Source organism: the organism of the source record quoted next, unplaced genomic scaffold (assembly GCF_019419815.1).
Source record: "Pyrus x bretschneideri cultivar Hongxiangsu unplaced genomic scaffold, Pyrus_bretschneideri_v1 Contig4, whole genome shotgun sequence".
Lineage (NCBI taxonomy): Eukaryota > Viridiplantae > Streptophyta > Magnoliopsida > Rosales > Rosaceae > Pyrus > Pyrus x bretschneideri.
In genome coordinates, this window is record NW_025999723.1 from 8,606,021 (window position 1) to 8,612,263 (window position 6,243).

Below are 6,243 nucleotides of genomic sequence, written 5' to 3' on the forward strand. Positions count from 1 at the left end.
TGGGCGATTCAAACTCTTTCAAATCGATTGTGAATTGAAACTTACTTTCAATTCTCCCGTTAGTGATAATACACTTTTAGGGCTTCCACAAACCATGAGTGACACCTAGCAGCATATCATGGTTACCCAAGCTAATCAGAAGAGGTGGAGAACCTATTCAGTTTAGGATTACAAATGCAATACGGTCTTTCTCTAATACAATACTCTTGACCACATTGTTTGGTTTGATAGTTTATTCATGTCTACTATCCAATGTGAATCTTGTACTTATATGATTACCTTGAATGTGATCTGGAACGCATTCCAACATCTCATTCATACTCTGGCCAGAGATTCTAAATCATATCATAGAGTATTCTCCCTCAAACAGTTTGAAGGTTAGAGATCCCTTGTTGCGCATTCACTTGCCTCCATGGCTAAGTGGCTTAACCCCAACGATGCCGTGGACACCCTGATAGAGTGACTTTGACATAATCAAAGATTAAGGACCTAACCACAAGACAACTGTGATGCCTCAGGTCAAAAGACTAATTTGCATTATCCCAACCATGAGTTCTCATGTGACATGAATATGAGAACTCTTCGTTGATCGTGTTCAGTGAACTCATTCTCTATTGAGCACCTACGTACTTGTCTTGATGTCACACACACCAATGACTCGAGACTAGTCACTCTCCCTGAGAGAAGACATAGCACGTACTGATCTTAACGGACTGTCAATGCCCAATTGACAATCATATGATCAGGAACGTTTAGGATGTGTCAACGAAAGAATGGTCTCATGAATCTAACTTCTTTAGATCGCATTCTTCCAATCACATATTCCTTGGACTTATCGTTTAAGCATATAACATTTATATTAGACGGCTCAAACAATAATCTTTGCCCTTTACATTTAAACTACATTAGTTTGAAATGAACTACATTAGTTTGAAATGTCCGTAAAGTATCATCATATGATTGGTTTTAGGGCACATTTCCAACAATCTCCCACTTGCACTAGAGCCAATCAGCTTAGTCATCATTGATGATACCTCTTCTGTAATTCATTTCATAAATGGCTGAGTAGTAGGCCTAAACAATGGATATCTATATGTTATCCATAGAAGCAACCTTGAGAATAACGACGTCACCATTATACATGATTCTCAATCATGTGGTTCAGTCTCTCATTTGAGTTCGGACCTTGATGAGACCTTGATTCCCTGGCTTGAGCTATCGCCCCATTAGTGTCATACACTTTCTGGTTGGAACCGAATGAAGAGTTCATGAATGAACTTTCCCATCCAAACAACAATGTTGTAAGCTTCTATATGGCAATATATTTTGCATACATGATGGAACACATTAAAGTCATTTACTTTTAACGTTTCCACCCAAATATCTCTTTAGTCATAATAAAGAGATATCTCTTTATCACTTCATTCATAATGAAGAGATATTCTATGATGGATTAGATTCATAATCTAATACATTTACGCTTCCATTACGTTACTCTAATTCTTCCTCATTCTTGAGGAATCCATCCTTAGTATTTCTTAAATACCTAAGGATTCACTTGACAGTTGCCATGGTTCTGATCCTGGGCTTGCATTGATATCATCTTGTACCGTTCTAGGTACGACTTATATCAATGTTTTCATACAATATGAAATACATAAATCACCTTTCTGCGTATGCATAAAGGATTCTATTTACGCATTATTTCTTTGGGAGTCAAAGGGTACATTCCCTTTGAGAAGAACAACTTCCTAGTCTCACTAGAATTGTCATTCTAATTGAAGTTTATCATCATATGAGAAACTTCCTAGCATCTCTTGTCTATTTTAGGGATTGATATAATCCAATTATATCTTGAAATCTATCATTATAGATTTCCATCCCATGTATATAGACTGTGTCTCCCATATACATTCTATCATTATAGAATGTTTAAAGTCATAACTTTAACGATGAAGAATTCCTTTCATTTTCAAAATATATATCATGTATATATATTCTAATTTAGGAATATGATCAACTCCCACTAATCTTTTGTAAACCTAGTAAACAAAAGATTCATTTACATCTTTATGAGAAATCAAACAATTGATCTTTTCTCATAAGACGCTTATGGCTCCCACTAGCTTGCTAAGATCCATGATGGATGGATCTCTACAACTAACATGTCTTAGAAGTATATATCATATATATATGGGTAATTGATAATGTCCAACGAACTAAATCTTATTTATGTTCATTCTTCTCCTAATGGAGAAATTCATTATCTTATGATGCTACTTTCCTTGATATTTTTCAAGGAAATTAATCTAAAGTGTTACTTTTTCCTTGGATCAAATCTAAGGAGGTAAATACTTTAGACGTCTTACTCATCTACTTACATTTCTTGAATTCTTTGAAACCTTTTGCAAAGTATTCGGACTTATGTTTATTCAAAATAAACTATAGTCCAACCGAGAGTGATCTTCGGTGAATGTCATACAATATGAGTAGTATTATGTTGTGGACAAGTGCCACTAACATCTAAGTGAATAAACCTCAACAACTTTGTGATTCTTTCTTCTTTCCAAAAGAATAAAGATTCGAACATTTCGCCTCTATACAATTTTAACAAGAAGGTATTGGATCCGGATCTAACGATCCAAAGCATCCATCTATGACCAACTCGTAACTTATGTTTTAGAGGTATCACAACTCAGTTGGGTTTAGTCACTACCTTGCAACCTTTTGGGTTTTAAGCATCATCGTATTCTAAACAGTTAAACTACCACATCATCTCTACTATAGAGACAACCAATTAAATTACAATAATCTAATTATTGATTAATAAAGAACAATGTTTTTGTCAAACAAAACATTTATCCATCTCTACTATAGTGATGGATTTAAGTTCCTTAAAATTGGAATGTAAAGACAATCTTTAGTATTTTCCAATTTCTTTGGTAGTTCATATGAGGAAGTAAGTACAATCCGCTTTCGCAGAGATCTATATTTTATTCACTTTCCGAATGTGAAGTACTTTCTCTTCTCTCATTAATCTTCTACTTTTTATTAGCACACTTTTACAACAATTGTAAAACATAGTTACTAATACGGAATCATGCATTCAAGTAGAAGAACCAACTATTTTGAACTATTTCAAGAACATATTACAACACCTTCGAAAAGTGTGTTCTTGACACTTGCAAGACATTTCTTGCAAATACCCCTTCCAATGTCCATCCTTTCATAAAGAAAGTTTGTTCCCTTGGAGTTATTTTGCCTTCTTCATTTGACTTCCCTTTTGACTATAATAGTCATGGTCCCTAAACTCCCACTATCTCTCTTGAAACTCATTTCAAATGTGTTATACACATCAAACGATTTGGAGAGCGTGCGGTTATTGTTCACTATATAGTTTACAATAAACTTAGTGAACCATTAGGATAGGGACACAAAGGTGAAGTCCTTGCCTAGTTTCCGTCTCGTTAAGTGGTTTGATACTTCAACACTTAATGATTCAAAAATCATCATAATTCCATATAAATGGACTATTTTTGTCAACCAACCATTATGTTCTAAACATAACAACAAACTCTCAAGAGTTGTTCAAGGCAACTCTCATTTCTTCATACAACAATTTGTAAGTGAAGAATCATGGCACATAAAGGGTCCATGCCCTTGTGCTTACTTCTCAAGTTCCTTGTTCGTGTAACAAAGAGACAAGCACTAAAGTTTGTGTTGATTAAGGGTTGTTCAAAGCAACTCTTATTTCTTCATACAACAATTTGTATTTGAAGAATTATGACATTAAAAGTGTTGTCCTTCTCATGTTAGACTTATCTAACATATTCTTCCAATGATACATTATCAATAGAAAGATTGTGAGGATGAGACTACTTAGTTACATCTACAAGCCATTAAAGACAATCTATGGGATTGTAGAACTAAGTCCGGAAATTAAAGTATTTGGCTTTTCTTTGTCAAGTTTTGGATAGCGTTTGCAAATATATTGGTAAACAAATACATAACGAATATAAATTGATTGATTTTAAGCCATTTGATTCGGGTCTTTAAATCAAATAGCACCACCCACTATTTTTGGCAAATTCCATATCCCTCATCGGAATTCGAGAGTTTTATTGAACTCTTAGCGGGGTATGGGAGACTCACCATTACCAAGCCCACCTCACGATGATACGATGTTGGTTAGCAAAAATAATGATGAGAGAATAACGCTTTACTCATTTACAACGTTTGTAATTACCCATCTTGTTTGGCCTCTAGAGAATGTTGCCTCACGATGATACGATGTTGGCATTATTGCACTTAGTTAAGTTATTCCCACCATGCTTAGTTCGTGTAGGGGTTCAAGAATAACCTCACGATGATACGATGTTGGCTATCCTCGTTGCCTACACTCACCTCATCATATGCGTATAGACTCCTCCTGAATGTAAGCATGCACTTTGTACTCCCCCATGATAGGGTGAAGCCGGTGTACAAGTCACAAACGATTGGAGCCTACCACGGTGGAAGGCCACGAAGAGATATTCAAAGCATCTCTCGCTTATCAACTTAATATTGATTTGGTTGAGGGTTTTTAGGTCTCATCACATATAAACATACATTTTAATCCAATTAAAACATTTTGGTCCTATTACAACTATTGGTCCATTTGATTGATTTAGTTGTATATAATACTCCCACTAAGCTTTTAAAACGGTTTTTAAAGCAAGAGTATATGATACTACTAACATAAGGTTTGCATTCATTGATGGACTATATAGTTGCCTTAGGGCCTTAGGATGACTATGAACCTTTGATTCGATTCAAACACGAGCCTAGTGTTGAATCTCGGTCTAGGGATGGAGATTGATTTTAGTTACGCGTTTAATCACATTAAGGCGTGTTGTCTTATTGGGCGTTGGACCCAACTACTCCATTTTCATACATATCGAATAAAACAAGAAAGGAGTACTTCAAAGTAAATAAGAGCTTATGCTCTTTTACAACAATTGATCAAATCAAATTACTTTAAAGTAAAGAAGAGCTTATGCTCTTTTACAACAATTGATCATATCAAATTACAACCAAAATTTAATCTACACATTCCCATGGTTCAAACAAATTTGAAACGGCCTTTCACATAGCTCAATTATCGTAGGCTAAGGTTCATAATCACCCTTTCTTTAATTAATTAACGCTTTAACTAATTAAACTTGAATGCAACATTTTCATTTGGTTTTTGTATCCATAGAATTGATTTAAATGGAGCTAAATGAAATGAAAATCCAATTCTCATTTAAAGAGACAAAACAATTTTGTTCTCTACCTAATTTGGGCCAAAATGCTATGACCTCAACTTGTTTGGGCCATAGTGCAATTAACCTCAACTTTTGGGCTATTTTGCAAAAACTTAAACTTTTGGGATCACTTTGTAAAAACACAAAAGTCCACTACTTCATGTAATTACAACTAGAACCCAAAATTTCCACAAAAAAATAAAACTTCATTAAAGGAGCAAAACAATTTGTCCTTTTAGTGATTTTGGACCTTTACGTAAAAACGTAAACTTTTGGGTCAAAATGCTAATACACAAAAGTATCAAAACTTTATATAATTGCATGAAAGCCCCACAAGGACCCTAATTGATTAGGGTGGTTTGCCATTTGAAACAAAATGTATAAAAATTTCAAAGTTTTTGTAAGTGGGGTGTGTGTAATGGAATAAATCATTACACACCAACCCACTAAAATTTCTTTAATTTTTCAAAATAAATATCTAATATATTTAAACATAAGAAATATTTCAAAACAAAAACTTTATGAAATAAATCAAAACTTTGAATCAAAACACCAAACCTTTTGTTCTTGGTAAGAACATGTCAAGAACAATGAAGAACATTCATGAAAACCCATAAGAGCTCCATGAACATTCTTCACCCAAAAACATACCAAAACCACTCAAACTTAAGGGAAATAACATACAACCATACTAGGGTACATAGGGGTTCCAAAAGTCACTTTAAAACACTTTTAACAAGTCAAACAAGAACCCAAAATTCCACCCTTTGGATTTGGCCGAATTTCCCAAAAAACATGGCACCAAATTTTAGCTCCAATTTCATGCTCATATGAACTACATCTACAACATTTGAGATGGCAAATTTTCTAACAAAATTTACATTCAAAGAAGCAAGAATAAAGCTTGTAACAATTACAACATTCAAATCATAAACTATGAACTACAAAACCCAAAAGG